Genomic DNA, 23,599 nt, shown 5'->3' on the forward strand with positions numbered 1-23,599 from the left:
TATTTTGGCAGTATTCACAATTCTCAGTGGATGGAGGTGGCCTAAGGATATAATGACTGATGAACAGAATGGTGAACTGTGGTGCATGCATAAATGGGATATTGCACAGCTGCAAAAGGAATGAAGTTGTAGGGTATGCAACTAGGTGACTGGACTTTGAGAACAGTATGTTGAGTGAAATAAACCAGAAATGAGAAGACAATTATAAATACCTCAATACTATGGACCAACTATAATGTGTAAATTCTGAGAATTGAATCTGAGAGCATAGGTTATCAAGGGGAGGTTTATGGTAAAGGTTCCTAGATTGTAAGCTCTTACAGAAGCCACATATATTCCTGAGATGAAATGATTATCTCTAAATCCTGAGATCCTGAGCTCCTCATGTATAACTACAACTGGGTCAGTCCCTAGAACTTTGGGTATTTGTGTGACACCTGAGACTCAGAGCCAGAATGTGGCAGCTATGAATATCAGCATTACCCCATACAGCAACTGTTAAAGAAGCTGAAAAAGAAATCAGACTTCAGTTAGAGATATGAATGAAATGGAATTTGTTAGGAGTAATGTAAATCAGTCAAAGGATAAAGGTCAATATTGACAGTGTTTTAAAACTTCAACTTCTGTTTGAGACCAAAGGAAGAGATGTTTACTAGGTGCAAAATTTATATTTCCAGTAGCACACTATATAATTTAACTTGTATGGTCAGTTTATTCAAACACAATAATTACATGGAACTTTGAATAGGGAGTGAGATCTGGTTGGATTGTACAGGTTAGTGTGAAGCCCCAATACATCCCAGAGTAATTTAGGTAGAGGAAAAAAAAAATTTGCAAAGCCCCTAAAAGGACTGGGGGAAAATGTGGAAATATTAAACTTCCCCAACTGGAGAATTACTGGTATTCTCACAAGCATTGAGGACTACCAATTTGAAGGCTGAAAACCTCAATCTTGGGGCTTGCCCTTATGAAGCCTGTTACTGCAAAGGAGAGGCCAAGCCTAATTGTAATTGTGCCTAAGAGTCATCCCCAGAGAACCTCTTTTGTTGCTCAGATGTGACATCTCTCTCTAAGCCAAGTGGCATATAGTTTGAAATTTATGAAACATGTTTGCATGTAAGAAAATGAGGTACTAATTTCTCCCTGCCCTCTGCCATTTTCTGATACTCCACCCTAATTTATTTTATATTGTCTTTCATTTTCTATGCTATGTTGGCTTCATGACCAAACTACCTTCCTTTTTGGTGATGCCTACTTTTATCACATTTTCAAATTTTTTTAATGCAATTTTATTGATATATATTCACACACCATATAGTCCTTCCTAACTATACAATCAATGGCTCACAGTATCATCATATATCTGTGCATTCATCACCACAATCAATTTTAGAATATTTTCATAATACAGAATAAGAAAAAAATAAAAATAAAAAAGAACACCCAAAATATCACATACCCTTTATTCCACTTATTATTTATATATTTTGTCTTTATTTTATTACCCATCTGCCCATACACTGGATGAAGAAGGCATCAGTCACAAGGTTTTCACAATCACATGGTCACATGATAAAAGTTCAACAGTTATGCCCTCATCTTCAAGATTCAATTGTACTTAATTACATTTCAACAAATTCAGGTAATTCCTTCTAGCTATTCTAATACACTAAAAACTGAAAAGGAATATCTATAAATGCATAAGAATAACCTCCACAATGACCTCTCAACTCCATATGAAATCTTTTAGCCACTGAAACTATTTTGTTTCATTCTCTTCCCCATTTTGGTCCAAGAAGGATTTATCAATCCCACAATGCCATGTCCCACATTGCCAGGGAGATTTAAACCCCTGGGAGTCATGTTCCACATAAAGGGGATGGTTAAACTATCTTTCTTAGGAGCTATAGCCATTATGTTAGCTCTCCATACAGATTTTCATTTGAGAATCCTAGCTGCCTTTGAAGTTGATGGATTGCACTTCATAAGGAGGAATTCATATAAATGCTGTCACAATTCAGGTGCCCTTTGTGTGTAGAAAGTTTAGAGCAATTTCTCTTGAGATCTATGACAGTGGGGAAGTAAAGGAAATAGGATTGGACAGAGGGAGAAGTTGAACAACAATATTATCAAACCAAAGACTCAGTGGATACTATGAGGGGGGTTGAAGCTAGGATGGCCCTTCAGAATTGTCTTAAATGTAGACAGTCTAGCCCATCCTTTATAACAAGTCACTATGTGTGAACCTACTTCAGCAAAGTTGCTATTTTCAACTGGAGACAAGTTCCAGAGAAAGACTCTGCTGAGAAAATTTTTCCATGGACACTCCCAGCAACAGGGAATGCATGTTTCAGACTAGAAGGGGAGCCCTAACTGGCATACCAGACTTTGCAGTAAAGAAACAGTGTTAGCCTGAAGAATTGATCAACTGTTGGTAAAGAATTAGGAGCTATTCATTTCACTATATTGTACTGCCAATATTAATGAAATAAAATGCCAAAACATAGCACATTCATGTGAAATGTAAGACAATAAGAGATTTCAACCATGAAGTTGTCTTCTTTCAGAAGAAGTATAGCATAGTAATCACAGTAGCAGAAGTTGATTAATATCCATCTAATCACAGACTAGCAGTTGATTAATATCCATCATTTTTTATTCTCTGGGCCCTTGGTTGTGATTTCCTGGTAAACAATGAGGAAAATAGAAATATATTTTACAAAATTGTAATCCATAATTAAAAATTGTTCATTCTCCTAGGACAAAGAGTCCTGGCATTTTTACCTCAAGGTAAAATAAGAAATAAATTTTTATTTCTATAGGTCTGCATTCCCAGGTGGTATCAGATAGTTAGCACTATATGTTTCTTTGTTATACATACTTATACTCTGTTTCTTATAATTCAAAATCTTATGATTAAATAATTTAATATCCATTCTTTATGTTAGCCACATAAATTAGCATAAGCAATATTGGTAAGCTTATGAAATGTTGATTTTATCAATCTTTAAAATTATCAGAAGCAAATGTATGAACTCTGTATAAGAATTATAAAAATAAAATTAATATAATTTAGAAGCACTTTCATCTCCCATGAATAGTCAATGTGGTTAATTAAAACAACAAAATAATTAAGATGAAGATTAATTTATAAACTATCAAATATCTGTAGCTAACATCATCCCTAATGATGAAAGACTGAATACTTTCCCACAAAGATTTAAAAAAAGGTAAGTGTGCTCACTCTTAAAACTGCTACTAAAAAAAACATGAAAGGGGGAACCTAAGATGGCAGCTAGGAGAGACAGGGCAAAAAAACACCTCCATGACAAGTACTAGACAAAAGCCAGAAAGTGACCCAGAGCACCTATTCCAGTCATGCACGAGCTGGACAAGTTCTGCAAAATCCACAGGGACCATGCACTGAATTAAACTGGGAGTCTGTGTTCTGAAATGAGTGAGTAATCTTGCTGAATATCCAGCAGCCACGCTGCAGTGTGGGGAAACTGTGGGTTGGCATTTGGAGGCAGACTAGTTCTTTTTAAAAAAAAACAAAAGCAGCTGCAGATACAGCAGCAAGAACTGCACAATGAAGACCAGCAAGAACGGTCTGTGTGAACATCTCAATATCTGGCATGGAAGATAGCTTTTCACACACCCACTGCTAATTGTCTCAGAACGAGGAAGGCAGAGGTTAGCCAAAAGGGGAAAGGGGGAAATTAACATGCCCCATTCAGCCATCCTTACAACAGGTTGGGAACACCCTACATTGTCTGGCAGCCCAGAACTTCCCTTGAGTGATGGCTCACACTTGTGACATAGCAGAAAATTCCCTCAGCAGAGGCCCTAGAGGGTCACAGCTTGGAAGAGGGACCCACTTGGAAATCCCAGGGTCCATAAACCAATACCAAAGACCTGTGGGTCAGCGGCAGAGACGATCTGTGGCGAGACTGAAATGAAGGTTTAGACTCTTGCAACAGCCTTAAATCTCCAGGAACACCTGGGAGGTTTGATTATTAAAGCTGCCCTCACTCCCTAACTGAATGCCCCACATTCAGAGCCGGTAGCACCAACAACACACCAAAATTTGGTGCACCAGTTGGACCCCATAAGAATCAGACCCCAACACACCACAAAGACAAAGTAGTGGAGAACTGACTTGAGGGGAATAGGTGACTTGCAGATGCCATCTGCTGGTTTAGACAGAGAAAGTGTATGCCACCAAGCTGTAGATCTGACAAATTAGAGATTAGTCTTTAAATAATTCTACATATCCTAAAAGAACCCTATCAAGTTAAGCAAATGCCAAGAGACCAAAACAACAGGAAACTTTAAAGCATATGAGAAAACCAGACAATATGGATGACTGAAACCCAAACACCCAAATCAAAAGATTAGAGGAGACACAGTACTTGGAGCAATTAATCAAAGAACTAAAGACAAACAATGAGAGCATGGAACACAATATAAAGGACATGAAGAAGAGCATGGCACAGGATATAAAGGACATGAAGAAGACCCTAGAAGAGCATAAAGAAGAAATTGCAAGAGTAAACAAAAAAATGGATTATCTTATGACAAAGAAACTGTTCACCAAATTAAAAAGATTCTGGATACTTGTAGTTCAAGACTAGAGGAAGCTGAGCAATGAATCAGCTACCTTGAGGACGACAGAATGGAAAATGAAAGAACAAAAGAAAGAATGAGGGAAAAAATTTAAAAAATTGAAATGGACCTCAGGGATATGAAAGATAAAATAAAACGTCCAAATATAAGACTCATTGGTATCCCAGAAGGGGAAGAGAAGGGAAAGGTCTAGAAAGAGTATTCAAACAAATAGTTGGGGAAAACTTCCAAAACCTCCTACACAATATAAAAACACAAAGCATAAATGCCCAGCAAACTACAAATAGAGTAAATTCAAATAAACCTACTCCAAGGCATATTCTGATCAGACTGTCAAATACTGAAGAGAAGGAGCAAGTTCTGAAAGCAACAAGAGAAAAGCAATTCACCACATACAAAGGAAACAACATAAGACTAAGTAGGGACTACTCAATAGACACCATGGAGGTGAGAAAGCAGTGGCATGACATTTTTAAAATTCTGAGAGAGAAAAATTTCCAACCAAGAATACTTTATCCAGCAAAGCTCTCCTTCAAATTTGAGGGAAAGCTTACATTTTTCACAGGCAAATGTTGAGAGATTTCACTCACAAGAGACCTGCCCTACTTCAGATACTAAAGGGAGCCCTACCAACAGAGAAACAAAGAGAGGAGAGAGAGATATAGAGAAAGGTTCAATACTAAAGAGATTCAACATTGGTTCATTAAAGGACAATTCGAGAGAGAGGGAAAAAATATATCTGACAAACATAAACCAAAGGATAGGATGGCTGATTCAAGAAATACCTTCACAGTAATAATATTGAATGTAAATGGATTAAATTCCCCAATTAAAAGACATAGACTGGCAGAATGGATCAAAAAATATGAACCATCAATATGTTGCATGTAAGAGACTCATTGTAGACACAGGGACACAAAGAAATTGAAAGTGAAAGGATGGAAAAAATATTTCATGCAAGCTATAGCCCCAAGAAAGCTGGAGTAGCAATATTAATCTCAGATAAAATAGACTTTAAATGCAAGGATGTTATGAGAGACAAAGAAGGCCACTACATATTAATTAAAGGGGCAATTCAACAAGAAGAAATAACAATCATAAATGTGCATGTACCCAATCATGATGCCACAAAATACATGAGACAAACACTTGCAGAACTAAAGGAAGCAACAGATGGTTCCACAATAATTGTAGGAGACTTCAACACATCACTCTCTCCTATAGATAGTTCAACCAGACAGAATACCAATAAGGAAACTGACAACCCAAACAATCTGATAAGTGAATTGGATTTAACAGACATATATAGAACATTACATCCCAAAACACCAGGATACACATTCTTCTCTAGTGATCATGGAACTTTCTCCAGAATAGATCATATGCTGGGACATAAAACAAGCCTCAATAAATTAAAAAAAAAAACATTGAAATTATTCAAAGCACATTCTCTGACCACAATGGAATACAATTAGAAGTCAATAACCATCAGAGACTTAGAAAATTCACAAACACCTGGAGGTTAAAAATGAAGGGAGATAAAAACATTCCCAGGTAATCAAAAGCTGAGGGACTTCATCACCAGTAGATCAGTCCTATAAGAAATGCTAAAGGGAATTGCAAAGGCTGAAAGGAAGGGACACTAAACAATTGACTGAAACCACATGAAGAAATAAAGATTTCCAGTAAAGATCACATGGTAAATAGAAATACCAATACTACTGATTTTTGATTTGTAACTCCACTATTTACTTTCTACAGGATCTAAAATACATAAAGTGTAATGATAAAACAGTGGTTTTGGACTCAATGCAAAATATGTAATTTTTGACAAGAACTACATTAAGGTGGGGGAATGGAGGAGTATAGGAACATAGTTTATGTGTACTATTGAAGTTAAGTTGGTATCAAAGAAAACAAGATTGTTGTAGATTTAGGATGTTAAATTTAAGCCCCATGGTAAACACAAAGAAAGTATCAGGGAATATGATCATAGAGATGAAAAGTAGAGTATGGGTTACAAGAAGTGGGGGAAGGGGCAATGTGGAGTTAAAAAGAAATGAGTGTAGGGTTTCTGTTTTGGGTGAAGGGAAATTTCTAGTAATGGATGGTGGGAAGTTGATGGTATTGCAACATTGTGAATGTGACTAATTCCACTAAATGGAATGCTTGGGAGGGGTTGGAATGGGAAGATTTATGCTGTATGTATATTTCCACAATTGAAAAAAAGTCTAACTAGATAATGACAATTAAATGCCATAGATGATCCTGGATGAGACCTAAAAATAGAGGAGAAAAGGCTCAAAAGGGCACAACTGGGACATAAGAAAAAAATGAAATATAGAATGTAAGCTTTATATCAATGTTAAATTTCTTGAACTTCTTAACTACACTTAATGTGATTACATAAATGAATATTCTTGTTCATAGGAAATGTATATGTGAATTATATTATTTGTTCAAAGATGTGTGCAACTTGCTCTCATATGTTCAGAAGACAGAGCAATAGATAATGGATGACAGGGAGGGAGGGAGGGAGGGAAAGAAAGAAATGGTAAAGTGACAAAATATTAAAGTTGTTAGATCTGGGTATCAGTGGAGGGGGTTTGGGGTATGCTGGAGTTCTGTGTATGTGGTTTGTATTATTTTTGCAACTGTCCTGTAAGTTTGAATTTATTTCCAAATAAAAATTAAAAAAAAAAAAAAAAGGAAATTCTAGTCAATGCAATGAGAGGAAAGAAAAGTCATGGTGACTATAGAAGATAAAACAAAACTACCTATTTGAGGATGACATGGCAGTCTCTCAAATCAACCCAAATATTTTTTTTCAAAAAACTTAGAATTAATAAACTCTGCAAGGCCACAGAATACAAAATGAACATTAAAAATCAGTGTACTTCTATAGACTAGTAACGAACATGTGAAAACCAAAATTTAATTTAAAATACTTTTAACAAACAAAAAATGAAATATTTAGATGCAAATCTTACAAATCATTCACAAGGTTTGTTTACTGATGAAAGAAATCAAAGCAGATCTAAGTAAATGATCTCTAATAAATGGAGAGGCATGCCATTTTCATCAATAGGAAAACACAACAAAAGAAAGATGTAAATTATTCCAAATTTGATATCCAAGTCTCACGCAAATCCAATCAAACTCTCAGGAAGATTTGTAGATATAGATAAGATTATTCAAAACTTATGTGGCTGAAGGGAAGAAGATGACAGCATAGAGATGCTGCATAAAGTCGGTAAGTAAAAACTGCAGATCCAAGCCAAAAGCCCCCTACCACCACTGGCAGCCCAAACTGCAAAGTCTCACTGTGATAGAGAGCAGCAATCTCCAAGCAAGTGAATATAGGTCAGCCCAGCTCCAACTGAGGTTTTAATTAACAAACCTGGACTGCTCAATACAAGCTATGAATCCCCAACAAGCAGACAGAGGCTTTTGGTGATGACCGACATTGGAAAGCTGGAGGACTTCTCTAGGAGGAAGGGGGAGCCAAGAGGACCAAGTGCTATCTCTGGCCAATGGACTGGCCCTAAAAGGGGGCTTTCTGTCCCTTTTTTGGCTCAGTGGAGAAAGCCTCAGCCATTTTCAGTTCCCAGCACTCTGACCCAGACAAGCATGGAGATAGCAGATTCAGAGAGACTATACAAATGCAAATGATATCTCCCCAGGTGTATCTTCCCTAAGAGGAAAGAGGTGGAGCCCAGCTCTACTACCCACCTTCCATTCAGAACCAGGCCCCAGAGCCTGGGGGAAAATAGCCATGGGGCACACCTCCTTACACCAGTCTGGAGCTACAAGCTGACAGGCAGCACCACCTGCTGTGGAGAAAGGCACAGAGACTTAAGGCCTCACAGGGTGTATCAGTCTTCTAAGACACCCACAGGGAAACAAGATACTATTGCCTCCTTCCAAGATGTGAGCCTGTTCTGGTCTGGGAAAAACTTGATTGGGGTAACCAAGGAAACCAGATGCCTAGACAACAGAAAACTGCAACCTACACTAAGAAAAATGAAGGCAGAAACATACACTTCCACTGAGATACAGGAATTTAAACAACAAATGCTAAATCAATTCAAAAAGTTTAGGGAAGATATGGCAAAAGAGATGAAGATATAATGAAATCACTGGGTGTACATAATGTACAAATAAAAACTTCAAAAAAACAACTGGCAGAATCTATGGAAATTAAAGGCACAACACAAGACATGAAAGACACAATGGAGTCATATAACAGCAGATCTCAAGAGGCAGAAGAAAACACTGAGGAACTGGATAACAAGACACCTGAAAGCCTACACACACACACACACACACACACACACACACACACACACACACAAACAGACACACACAGGAAAAAAAAAAAAAAACAGAGAGAAAAGAATGGAAAAATATGAGCAATGTCACTGGGTTTTGAATGACAAAATGCAGGAATGTACATGCCATGGGTGTCCCAGAAGGAGAAGAGAAGGGAAAAGGAGTAGAAGCAATAATAGAGGAAATAATCAATGAAAATTTCCCATCTCTTATGAAAGACATAAACTTACAGATCCAAGAAGTGCAGCATACCCCAAACAGAATAGATATGTACAGGCCTATGCCAAGACACTTAATAATCGCATTATCAAATGTCAAAGATAAGGAGAGAATCCTGAAAGCAGCAAGGGAAAAAGCAATCCATCACAAAAAAGGAAGCTTGATAAGACTATGTGTGGATTTCTCAATAAACCATGGAGATCAGAAGGAAGTGGTGTGATCTATTTAAGATACTGAAAGAGAAAAATCACCAACCAAGAATCCAATATCAGGGAAAACTGTCCTTCAAATATGAGGGAGAGAAAAAAGTATTCTCTGACAAACAGACAATGAGAGAGTTTGTGAATAAGATATCTGCTCTACAGAAAACACTAAAGGGAGCACTGTAGACAGAAAAGAAAAGACAGTAGTGAGAGGTTCGGAACACAATTTTAGGAGATAGTAGCACAGCAATGTACATACGCTGAATAAAGATGACTGAGTATGGTTGAAAGAGGAAGGTTAGGAGCATGTGGAACACCAGAAGGAAAGAGAAAAGATAAAGAATGGGACTGTATAATTCAGTGAAACCTAGGGTGCTCAATGATTGTGATAAAAAGTACAAATATGTTTTTTCATGAGGTAGAACAAATGAATGTCAACATTGCAAGGTATTAAAAATAGGATGGGGTTGGGGAAAATACAATACATGCAAATTAGAGACTATGATTAATAGAAACATTGTATTATGCATCCTTTAATGTAACAATGGCAATATACCAAAGCTCAATTCATATGAAGGGGTGACATAGGGGAAGAGTATGGGACTCTTGGCATTGGTGATGTTGTCTGACTCTTTATTCTACTTAAGTTTAATGCTAGCTTTCCTTTTGTTGCTTCCTAGCTGCCATGTATTCTTTTGTTTCATTTTTTCTCTGTTTCTTTTCTCTTTTTCTTTTGTCTCTCTACCTTCTGTGACTCTTCCTCCTTCTTTGTGGAAGAAATGTAGATGTTCTTATATAGATAGTGGCAATGGTGGTGAATACATAAATACATGACTGTACAGGAAACCATCAATTGTTTACTTAGGATAGAATATATGGTGTGTGAACAAAACAATCTTAAAAAAAAATTGGTTGCTGAAGAAATCTTGAAGGAACTATATTGAGTAAAATAATACAGACACATAAGGACAAATATTGCAGGGTCTCAATGATGTGAACTAATTATAATATGTAAACTCAATAGGCATGAAATGTAAGTTATTAGGATATAGAACAAGGCTGAAGAATGGGGAGTGGTTGCTTATTATGAGCAGAATGTTCAAGTAGAGTGAACTTAAATGTTTGAAAATGGACAGAGGTGATGGTAGCATGTAGTGAGAATAACTAATCATGCTGAGTGGTGTGTGAAGGTGGTGGGAAGGGGAAGCTCAGTGTCACATATGTCATCAGAAGGAAAGTTGGAGGTTAAAAGATGGGAATGTATAAAACAGTGAATCTTCTGGTGGACAATGTCCATGAGTAACTATACAATTATTAGAAGTCTCTCTCACAAACTAGAACAAATGTATGGCACTATAACTAGAAGTTAATATTTGAGGGGCACATAGGTAAAAAATATACCTATTCCAAACTATATACTACATTTAGTAGTGCTTTAACATTTTTTCATCAACAGTAAAAAATGTACTGTAACAAAACTATGAATCAATAATGGAGGGGATGGTTAGGCATATGGATGGATTTATTTCCTTTTTTTGTCCTTATTTCTTTTCTGGAGTAGTGAAAATATTCTAAAAATTGAAAAAAATAATTGTGGTGATGGATGCACAGCTGTATGATGGTTCTGTGGGCAATTGATTGTACACTTTGGGTCTTTGGACAATTGTATGGTATGTGAACAATCTCAGGTAAAAAAAAATTTATATGGCTAACCAAAGAACTAGGATGGTTAAAATTTTTCTGATAAGTTTTTAATTTATCTGGGACATATAAAATCTGCTACTACTCAAGAAGGAAAGGATAAACAACATTATTAAAAATGGACAAAGAATTTGAATGGGCATTTCTGAAAAGAAGATATGCAAATGAACAATAAGCACATGACAAGAGTCATTAGCTGTTAGGGAATCAGAAGTCCTCACCTTAATATCCTTTGACTTATTTAGAACCATACAGACTATTTTTTTCCAAATAAAGTAACATTCACAGGCTGCAGGCTATGGACTTATCTTTTCATGGGCCAGCATTCTATCCTCTAACCAACCCAAATGAACAAACTATATGAGATAACAGTAGTCAGACATTTGTCATTGGACAATGAAAAACCATGATTACTGAGAAGGGAAAAAAAAATGAATAAAGCCCTAAAATTGCCCCAAATTCCTGGAAAGTATTTCCATATACTGATGCTGTGAGCATTTGACTTGAGGGGACCCAGACAAAACCTGGAAGAATCTTTGAGTTAAGGAGACAGAGCCAGAGAGACCAAGGCAACAAGAGTCCATAGGACATCATCATGAAAGATGGAGACCTACGATGAGAGAACACCCTGAAGACCAGCAGAAATTTCCCTTTGTGTATCAGGTTGGTAAATATCAATATCTGACTGTGCAGACACTGTTAGTGGTTGCTGAAGTCAGAAAAGCTCATAAAGATTAGAGGTATTGGTGTCTAGAATTATTTTCCCTACTACTCAGACTGGGAAAAATTTAGATTCATGGGGCATTAAGTAGAGTACCAAGAAGGGTTTAAATCAGTAAATGGAAATAATTAGCCCTAGACTAAGCATGCTTCAGTCCTACATAATAATTCTTAGACACAAGACCCAAATAGATCAAGCTTTCTCCAAGTAACTAAATTATATCCCATACAAAAGCTATTTTTCTTAGGAATACAAAATTATCCAGCATCAAACAAAAAAAAAATAAATGTCAATATCTGGCAATCAATGAAAAATTGCTTGGTATGCAATAAGGCAGTCTCATAATGAGTAGATAAACCAATAAATAAAATGGACCTCAAACTCACATAGATTTTAGCAAACTCCTGCAGAAGAACCAAAATTCAGTCTCCCAGGGAATAAGGTACAAAATCATTCTGTGTGTAGCAGAGAAGTACCCAGTGTTCAAAAATAATTTCTTGGCATATAATTGGATTTCTAGAAGAGAGATGGAGCAACTTATCATGGAACCTGATCATGAGGGGACTCGTCCAGATTGAATGGAGAAATATCAGACCCACAAGTCAAAGGACCGAAGAGTGCAATAACATAATGAAAATGATAATTTTTGGTTCATGTGCAAACAAATCTAGAAGCTGTAATTTACATAAACAGGTGGCGCAGACCACTTTTTCACCAACAACTATTGAATAACATCTCTCACTCAGCTTACACCTATGTCTCAATAGATCTGGTTAATGCACAGTCAAGTTTGATGCATTTGTGTGAGCAGAAATACTATGGCTCAACTCAGGGATGAAGCTGTCAACCAGTTGTGATGGAGTATTATCCTGTGGGAGAGAGTTTGAAGCAGTATTCCTTAACAACTATTTTATGTATAGGTGGGAAAAGAATGAGGTAAGTGTATACTGCAACTTCTTCCTTGTCAATGGTGAAAATTTGACTGTTTGGGATATTGGAAAGATCATGACTGGGTTAGATTAGATAAGATTAGATTGTATACAGAACTAAGTATGCACCAAAACTGTAAATTTCACTGAATAATTAAAAAAATTGCCAATGCAATTCAACATATTAATAAAATGTTAATGTGTAACTATATGACAGTCTCAATATGCACTAAAGAACACTTCTTAAAATTAAATTCTGCTAATGATAACATTTTAAGGAACTATAAGTTGAAGGGATATTTCTTATTCTACTAAAAGAATTATAAAATTAAACTTTCTGTAAACCTCATACTTCATGATGAAATATAAATTGTTTTCCTCTGAAAGAGATTTTGACAAGGGTATCTACTATGAAATTTCCATTCAACATTTTATAGGAGATGCCAGCCACAGTGATAGGTATTTTCCTTATTCACAGCTGACATTAATGTGTACATAGAACATGTAGATGAATATACAGGTGATTTATTATCCTTGTAATGGCTGCAGGATTTGTAGTAATCCCCCAGCTTCATTTTAATATTGGTAACATGTATGTCATCTATAAACAATGAAAATGTTATTTCATTCTTTCAAATCCATTTAATGCCTCTTCCTTTTATTGCCTTATTGTCCTGGTTAGTATCTCCAATACAATATCAAATGTAATTGTTTATAATAGATATCCTCGCCCATTTCCCCACTGCATGAAAATATGCATATGCCGTAAATCAATTTATTGCATTTTATGTGTGGGACTGTTTGTTGATGCCCTGCTCTGTTCCATTTGTGCTTTTTTCTACCTTTGCACCAATATCTATCTGCATTAATTTATGCAAATTTATTAAAAATATCTTAATATCTCATGGTGTATATTGCCCAAATTTGTCCCTCTGTAAGACTGTCCTCAGCCCATTTGATTACCATAAAAATTTCAGATCAATATTGTCAGGTTTCAAAAACACTTCAGGATTCTGATTGGACTTGAATTTAATTCATTGATTAATTTGGGAACAATTCTTATTGATTTCTTCTTAATTATTTCCTTTCTTCTGATTGCTTTATGTTTATTTTGCTTGTCTTTTATTAGTCTATTGAAGTAGAAATGCAGAATATTGAGTTAAGACCTTTCCTTTTTTCTAAAATAAGCATTTACTGCTATAAATTCTCTTAGCATTGCTTTTGCTGTGTGCTACATGTTTAATGTTGTATTTTCATTTTTATTCAGATCAATGTATTGTTGTCATTGTTTTTAATTTCCTTTGAAACTTCTTTAATCCATGGATTATTTAGAAGGCTATTGCTTAATTTCAAGCTTTTGATGTTTTTCTGCTCTTTGTTATTATTTCTTGCTTGATTCCACTGTGATCAGAAACATGCTTGGCTTAATTTCAAATCTTTTAAATTTGTTGAGATTCTTTTATGTCCCAGGAATGTCAAGCATTTGATGAATGATCTATGGTTGCCTGAAACATATAAATGTTAGGTGGGGTGTTCCGTATATATTATTAGATCCTTTTGGTTCATTGATTTGTTAGTGTTTTATATTTTGCTGATTTTCTAATATGTTAATCCATTGATGAGAGTGGGTACTGAATTATACAACTGTAATTGCAGATTTGTCTATTTCTCCTGTGAGGTCTGTCAGTTTTTGCTTCATGCATTTTGAGGGTCTGTTGTTTGGTATGTACATGAATAGTATTTTTATTTATTCCTGTTGAACCGATCATTTTATTACTATATAATGCGCCTTTTTTCTGTAGTGATTTTGTTTGCTCTAAAGTCTACTTTATCTGATATTAATATAGCCTTTACATTTACTTCTTAAAATTAATGTTTGCATGCCATACCTTTTCCCTCTTTATTCTTTCAACCTACCTGTTTTGGTTTGCTAAAGCTGACCCAATGCATTATACCATAAATGGGTTGGCTTTTACATTAGTAATTGATTAGCTTACAAGTTTACAGTTCAGAGAACATGAAAATGTCTAAATTAAGGCATCACCAGGAGGATACCTGGACTCTGAAGATTACTGGTGGTGACCTTGGGATCCTCTGTCAGATAGCAAGGTGCATGATGACATCTGCTGGACCTTCTCTCCCAGGTTTCGATGCTTCCAGCTTATGGCTTCAGTGCCTTCCTCTCTCAGTTCTTCTGGGTGTTTCTTCAAACCTCAGCTTCTCTGGTGCTTTTTCTGTGGGTCCTTTATCTATTATAAAGGACTCCAGTAAGAGGAATAAAACCCACCTTCAATGAGGTGGTTCACATCTCAATTGAAATAACCTACTCAAAAGATCCCACTATAATAAGTCTATATCTACAGGAATGGATTAAAAGAACATGATTGTTTCTGGGATACATAACAGCTTCAAACTGACAAACGACCTATATCCTTGTTTATGAAATGATTATTTTATAGACAGTGTATTCTTGGATCATGTTTTTATGCTTTTGTATTTTTTTAATCTACTCTGCCTATTTGTATCTTTTATTGATGTATTTAAACTACTTTTAAAGTGACTATTGATATTTTAGGGTTTAAGTCTGTCTTTTTGTTTGTTTGTTCTTTAAAAAAAAAAAATCTCCTGGAGGTTACATTAATAATTTTTTAGGATTCCATATTGATTTATTTGTAGAATGTTTAATATATTGCTTTCTGTATTTTTTTTTTTTTTGGTAGTCTTGTTTTGGGTATTAGGATATACATAGAATAAGCATAAGTAAATTTGACTGTCTATTGGTATTGTGGTTTTACCACTTCCAGTGAAATGTAAAAACCTTACTTCCATTTTGGACAATTTACCCTGTCAATTCTTTTAATTATTATTATTTTAGATGTTTTTTGTACATATACTGAGCATTACATTAGATAATGTTATATCTTCTACTTCAACAATCCAATATGACTTAAAAAAATAATGAGGAGAGAGATAGTCTGTTTTATTTACACCTCTTTATATCTATGTTGAATTTTTTTCCTTTCTGATTTTCAAGCCTTCTTCCATTATTATTTGATTTCTGTTTAGGGAACTTTTTCAGTCATTCTTTATGGGTTAACTTTGGGAGCATCAAATTTTCTTACTTTTCCTTTATCTGAGAATATCTATATTACTCCATGTGCTGGTTTGGATGTATTACGTCCCCAAAATGCCTTGTTCTTTGATGCAGTCTTGTGGGAGCAGATGTATTAGTGTTGATTAGGTTGGAATCCTTTGATTGAGTGTTTCCATGGAGATGTGACTCAATCAACTGTGGGCAAGACCCTGCATTGGATTATTTCCATGGAGGTATTGCCCCACACATTCAGGGTTGATCTTTATTGGATCACTGGGGTACTTTAAAAAGAGCCACACAGGCCCAGACCCAGAGCAGCAGCAGCCAAGATAGGCACCTTGAAGAATGCACAGGGGCTGAGAGTGGAGCTGGAACACAACCTGGGATCAACCGATGGCCAGTCATGAGCCTTCCAAGCTAACAGAGGGTTTTCTGGATGCCACTGGCCTTCCTTCAGAGAAGGTATACTGTGTTGATGCCTTCATTTGGACATTTCCATGGCCTTCAGACTGTAGCTTTGTAACCTAACAAACCCCCTTGATTAAAGTCAATCCATTTCTGATATTTTGCATAACAACAGCATTAGCAAACAGGAACACCCCACATGATGGAAGAATATTTTTTCAAATATAGTAAAACAGTTGAACATTCTTTTCTTTCATACATGAAAATGCTGTGCCATTTCTTTCTGGTCTCAATGATTTCACATGAGAAATCTGTGCTGTCTCTAATTTACAGCCATTAATTATATGTATTGGTATAGATTTTCATGGATTAGTTTATTTGGGGCTTGTTCAACTTCTTGAATCTGCAGATTAATGTCTTTTGTTAAATTTGCAAAATTCTCAGAAATTATTTCTTTAATACATTTTAGTTCCTCTCTCTCTTCCCCTTCTTTCTTTGACTTTGATGATGCAAATGTTATCTTCACAGAGGTCATAAAGGTCTGTTCAAATGTAAAGTCTTTTTTGGTTCTCTCTGTTGTCAGATTGTATAAATTCAGCAATCTGGCCTCAAATTGGTTTATTCTAATCTCTTTCAACTCAACTCTACTATTGAGCACAACTAACATGTTCATTTTGGTTATTATATTTTTCAGTTCTATAATTTACATTTCTCTTTAAGAACTTCTATTTCATGGATGAAATTTTCTATTTTTCATTTATTTCAAAGGAATTTTAATTTGCTTTTTGAAGCATTTTTATGGTGACTGCCTTAAAATTCTTGTCAGATAATCCCAACATCTTATTTATTGTGGAATTCACATCTGTTGATTGTCTTTTGTCATATATGATTTGGTTTTCCTAGTTCTTAATGTGATGAGTGATTTCCAATTGTATCCTGGACATTTTGGATATTATATCATGAGCCTCTAAATATATAGCTGAAAATCCCCCTATTGAGTGTTAGCTTGAGGTCAGTGTGAGTGTGTACATTTAGCATCATCCTGAGTCCTGAGAAAATCACTGTGGCACCCTTCGTCATCTTCCCTGTCTCCTGGCATCCACAGCCATGAAGGTCAAGCTTTGCAGTTTCAGTGGGTATAAGATCTATCCTAGACATGGGAGGTGCTATGCCAGGACCGACAGGAAGGTTTTCCAATTTCTTAATGCAAAATGTGAGTCGGCATTCCTTTCCAGGAGGAACCCTGGGTGATTAAACTGGACTGTCCTCTACAGAAGAAAGCATAAAAAGGAGCAGTTGGAAGAAATTCAAAAGAAAAGAACTTGCCGTGTAGTTAAATTCCAGAGGGCTTTCAGTGGTGCATCTCATGCTGATATTATGGCCAAGAGGAATCAGAAATCCAAAGTTAGAAATGCTCAATGAGAACAAGCTATCAGGGCTGCCAAAGAAGCAAAAAAGGCTAACAAGCTTCTAAAAAGACAGTGATGGCTGCCACAAAGGCTCCCACAAAGGCAGCACCTAAACAAAACATTGTGAAGTCTGTGAAGTTTCTGTTCCCCAAGTTGGTGGAAAACGCTAAGATGCCAGATATTTTAATAAAGATCTGACTAACTCAGGGAAAAAAAATCACTATGGCAAAAAAAGGGGCACTGACTCACTCTGTCTCAGGGCAGACAGGTAGGTAGAAGTTCAGCTACCTGCCCTCCCCCCCTCCCCAGTCCTACTGACACCTTCCTAGCAAAAGATGGGCACAGATTCATACCTCATGGTGGTGTACTGTAAGCAGTGCAATGGATCCCCACTGCCACCAAGGGACAAGGAAATTGGAAGGTGAGACATCAGGGAGAGGGATAGTGGATTGGTAACTGCCTCCTGCCCACTCTTCCCTCCTCTGTAGAGGCTGGTGGGATGGAGGATTACTTTGCAACTGGACTCTTTATACACATCAGGAAAGGGGGAAGTGGAGTATCAAGTAAAATGTCTCATCCTACCTCATTTTGTGTCAATGATGCTGGGTGCTCACTGGCTCCCAGTGATACAGGATTAAGTAAGGGGTTAAAGGAAACAAGATTGCTAACTAGCCCTGATTTACATTGTCTTTTTCAGTCTGGTTGGTGTGAGATGTGTGTGTACATTCAAGCCCCCACTGGGCTTTGATGATGCAAGACTGTAGTCCAAAAGATGATGAAGAGAGGGTTAAACTTAGTGGTGACTACTCCTGCCTGAACTTGCTTGTTAAGTTTTCTGGCTGCTAGATGGGAAAGAAGGCTCAGCTTGCCACTGGATGCCGCTATCCTGGGAGAGATTCAGAACATGCCAACTCCTTTTTCAGTACATGGGGTGGTGGTGAAGAATCAGCTTCCTTCTCAGACCTGTTGAAGATGTGGGTGAGGGATTTGGGGATGGGGTGTTTTTCCATTGGTGTTAGGCTAGAGAAGGATGGGTATTGTCCAAAGGATTTTCTTCTTTTCTTTCACCATTTTCCAAGGTCTTTGGTTTGGGTAAACAAGCTTTTCCTGGAGGTTTTATTTTTAATTAATTAATTAATTAATTAATCAATTAATGTCTCTGCTATCAGGGGTTCCAGTTTGGAAGTGCAATCACTGGATTGAAGGGTAACTCTATATGTAGTTTTCTAAGGAACTGCCAGACTGACTTCCAGAGTGGCTGAACCATTATACAGTCCCACCAACAATGAACGAGTTCCAATTTCCCCACATCCTCTCCAGCATTTGTAGTTTCCTGTTTGTTTAATGGCAGCCATTCTAATTGGTGTGAGATGGTATCTCATTGTGGTCTTAATTTGCATCTCTCTAATAGCTAGGGAAGCTGAACATTTTTTCATGTGTTTATTGGCCATTTGTATTTCCAGTTCAGAGAACTGTCTTTTCATATCTTTTGCCCATTTTATAAATGGGCTGTCTGTACTCTTGTTGTTGATTTGTAGAATTTCTTTATATATGCAAGATATCAGTCTTTTGTCAGATACATGGTTTCCAAAAATTTTTTTCCCATTGAGTTAGCTGCCTCTTTATCTTTTTGACAAATTCCTTTGAGGTACAGAACCTTCTAAGCTTGAGGAATTCCCATTTATCTATTTTTTCTTTTGTTTCTTGTGCTTTGCTTGTAAAAACTAGGAAGTGGCCACCTAATACAAGGTCTTGAAGATGTTTCTCTACATTATCTTCTAGGAGTTTTATGGTGCTGTCTTTTATATTGAGGTCTTTGTTCCATTTTGAGTTAATTTTTGTTTAGGGTGTGGGGTAGGGGACCACTTTCATTCTTTTGGATATGGATATCCAACTCTCCCAGCCCCATTTGTTGAAAAGACTGTTATGTTCCAGTTCAGTGGCTTTGGAGGCCTCATCAAAGATCAGTTGGCCATAGATCTGGGGGTCTACCTCTGAATTCTCAATTCAATTCCATTGATTAATAGGTCTGTCTTTGTGCCACTACCATGCTGTTTTGACAACTGTGGCTTTATAATAAGTTTCAAAGTCAGGGAGTGTAAGTCCTCCCATTTGGTTTTTCTTTTTTAGAGTGTCTAGCAATTTGAGGCATCTTTCCTTTCCAAATAATTTTGATTACTAGCTTTTCCAAGTCTGCAAAGTAGGTTGTTGGAATTTTGATTGGGATTGCTTTTAATCTGTAGATGAGTTTGGGTAGAATTGACAACTTAATGACATTTAGTCTTCCTATCTTTGAACATGGAATATTTCTCCATCTTTTAAGGTTCCTTTCTATTTCTTTTAGTAGGGTTATGCAGTTTCCTTTGTGCAGGTCTTTTACATCTTTGGTTAAGTTAATTCCTAGGTACTTGTTTTTTTTAGTTGCTATTGAAAATGGTATCTTTTTCTTGAGTGTCTCTTCAATTTGCTAATTTCTAGCACATAGAAACTACTGACTTATGAGCATTAATCTTGTATCCTGGTACTTTGCTAAATTTGTTTATTAGCTCTAGTAGCTGTATCATTGATTTCTCAGGGTTTTCCAGATATAAGATCATATCACCTGCAAACAATGACAGTTTTACTTCTTCCTTTCCAATTTGGATGCCTTTTATTTCTTTGTCTTGCCAGATTGCCCTGGCTAGAACTTCCAGCACAATGTTGAATGACAGTGGTGACAGTGGGCATCCTTGTCTCATTCCTGATCTTAGAAGGAAGGCGTTCAGTCTCCTTCTATTATGAGTACTATGCTGGCTGTGGGCTTTTCATATATGCTCTTTACCATATTGAAGTTTCCTTCAATTCCTACCTTTTGAAGTGTTTTTATCAAAAAGAGATGTTGGATTTTGTTGAATGCTTTTTCAACATCTATTGAGGTGCTCATTTGATTTTTCTCTTTTGATTTGTTAACGTGTTGTAATACAATGATTGATTTTCTTATGTTGAACCATCCTTGCATGCCTGGAATGAACCCCACTTGGTCATGGTGTATGATTTTTTTTAATGTGTCTTTGGATTTGATTTGCAAGTATTTTGTTGAGGATTTTTGCATCTATATTCATTAGGGAGATAGGCCTGTAGTTTTCCTTTTTTGTAGCATCTTTGCCTGGTTTTGGTATTAGATTGATGTTAGCTTCATAAAATGAGTTAGGCAGTGTTCCATTTTCTTTGATGTTTTGAAAGAGTTTAAGTAAGATTGGTGTCAGTTCTATTTGGAAAATTTGGTAGAATTCCCCTGTGAAGCCATCTGGCACTGGGCATTTATTTGTGGGAAGCTTTTTGATGACTGATTGGATCTCTATGCTTGTGATTGGTTGGTTGGGGTCTTCTGTTTCTTCTCTGGTCAGTCTAGGTTACTCACATGTTTCCAGAAACTTGTCCATTTCCTCTGTATTATCCAGTTTGTTGGCATACAGTTGTTCATAGTATCCTCTTATAATTTTTTAATTTCTTCAAGATCCACAGAAATGTCACCTTTCTCATTCATTATTTTGTTTATATGGGTCTTCTCTCTTTTTGATTTTGCCAGTCTGGCTAGGGGCTTGTCAATCTTGTTGATCTTCTCAAAGAACAAACTTTTGGTATTATTTATCCTCTCTCTCTCTTTTTTTTTTTTTTTGTTCTCTATGTCATTTATTTCTGCTTTAATCCTTGTTCTTTCTTTTCTTCTACTTGGTTTAGGACTGGTTTGCTGTTCATTTTCTAGCTTCTTCAGTTGATCCATTAGTTCTTTGATTTCGGCTCTTTCTTTCTTTTTAATATATGTGTTTAGTGCTATAAATTTCCCCCTCAGTACTGTTTTTGCTGCATCCCATAGGTTTTTTTTATGTTGTGTTCTCATTTTCATTCATCTCTATATATTTAGCAATTTTTCTTGCTATTTCTTCTTTAATCCACTGATTGTTTAGGAGCGTGTTGTTTAACCTCCAGATATTTGTGAATTTTCTAAGTCCTTGATGGTTATTGACTTCTAATTGTATTCCATTGTGGTCAGAGAATGTGCTTTGAATAATTTCATTTTTTTTTTAAATTTATTGAGGCTTGTTTTATGCCCCAGCATACAATCTATTCTGGAGAAAGTTCCATGAGCACTAGAGAAGAATGTGTATCCTGGTGATTTGGGATGTAATGTTCTATATATGTCTGTTAAATCCAATTCATTTATCAGAATGTTTAGGTTTTCAATTTCCTTGGTCTTCTGTCTGGCTGATCTATCTATAGGAGAGAGTGATGTGTTGAAGTCTCCCACAATTATTGTGGAACCATCTGTTGCTTCCTTTAGTTTTGCCAGTGTTTCTCTCATGTATTTTGTGGCACCTTGATTGGGTGCATAAACATTTATGATTGTTATTTCTTCTTGTTGAATTGCCCCTTTAATTAATATGTAGTGGCCTTCTTTGTCTCTCATAACATCCTTGCATTTAAAGTCTATTTTATCTGAGATTAATGTTGCTACTCCTGCTTTCTTTTGGCTGTAGCTTGCATGAAATATTTTTTTCCATCCTTTCACTTTCAATTTCTTTGTGTCCCTGTGTCCCTGTGTCTAAGATGCAACATATTGATGGTTCATTTTTTTGACCCATTCTGTGCATCTATACCTTTTAATTGGGGAATTTAATTTACTTACAGTCACTATTATTACTGTGAAGGCATTTCTTGAATCAGCCATCTTATCCTTTGGTTTATGTTTGTCATATATATTTTTCGCTCTCTCTATTAATGTCCTTTAATATACACATACTGAATCTCTTTAGTAGTGAATGTTTTTCCATATACCTCTCTTTTTTCTTTGTTTCTCTGTCAGTAGGGCTCCCCTTAGTATCTCAAGTAGGGCAGGTCTCTTGTTAGCAAATTCTCTCAGCATTTTTTTGTGAAAAATTGCAGCTCTCCCTCAAATTTGTAGGAGAACTTTCCTGGATAAAGAATTCTTGGTTGGAAATTTTTCTTGCTTAGAATTTTAATTATGTCACGCCACTGCCTTCTCACCTCCGTGGTGGCTGTGAGTAGTCACTACTTGGTCTTATGCTCTTTCCTTTGTATGTGGTGAATTGCTTTTCTCTTGTTGCTTTCAGAACTTGTTCCTTCTCTTCTGTATTTGACAGTGTGAGCAGAATATGTCTTGGAGTGGGTTTATTTGGATTTATTCTATTTGGAGTTTGCTGGGCATTTATGGTTTGTGTATTTATGGTGTTTAGATTTGGGAAGTTTTCCCCAACAATTTCTTTGAATACTCTTCCTAGACCTTACCCTTCTCTTCCCCTTCTGGGACATCAATGAGTCTTATATTTGGACATTTTATTTTATCTATCATATCATATTTTTTTCCCATTCTTTCTTTTGTTCTTTCATTTTCCATTCTGTCATCTACCAGGTCACTGATTCATTGTTCAACTTCCTCTAGTCTTGTGCTATGAGTATCCAGAATCTTTTTAATTTGGTCAACAGTTTCTTTGATTTCCATAAGATCATCTTTTTTGTTGTTTACTCTTGCAATTTCTTCTTTGTGCTCTTCTAGGTTCTTCTTCATGTCCTTTATATCCTGTGCCATGGTCTCGTTGTTCATCTTTAGTTCTTTGATTAATTGCTCCAAGTACTGTGTCTCCTCTGATTTTTTGATTTGGCTGCTAGGGCTTGGGTTATCCATATCATCTGGTTCTTTCATATGCTTTAAAATTTTCTGTTGTTTTTGGCCTCTTGGCATTTGCTTAACATGATAGTGTTCTTTTAGGATTTGTAGACTGATTAAAACCCTTATATCTAATTTGTCAGATCTATAGCTTTGTGGAGTACACTTTAACTAACCAGCAGTTGGCATCTGTGAGCCACCTATTCCCCTCAAGCCAGTTCTCCCCCTTTTTGTCTTTGTGGTAAGTGGGGGTGTGAGTTTTGTGTGGTCCAATTGGTGTACCAAGCTTGTGTGT

At 36.3% G+C, this 23,599-nt stretch overlaps 1 pseudogene; it reads left to right on the top strand.

Annotated features, from left to right (window-relative positions):
- Positions 1-17,337: 17,337 nt before the first annotated feature.
- LOC119528888 lies at positions 17,338-17,809 on the top strand (annotated as a pseudogene).
- The last annotated feature ends 5,790 nt before the right edge of the window (positions 17,810-23,599 follow it).

The sequence above is a fragment of the Choloepus didactylus genome, chromosome 3 (assembly GCF_015220235.1).
Source record: "Choloepus didactylus isolate mChoDid1 chromosome 3, mChoDid1.pri, whole genome shotgun sequence".
Taxonomy (NCBI): Eukaryota; Metazoa; Chordata; class Mammalia; order Pilosa; family Megalonychidae; genus Choloepus; species Choloepus didactylus.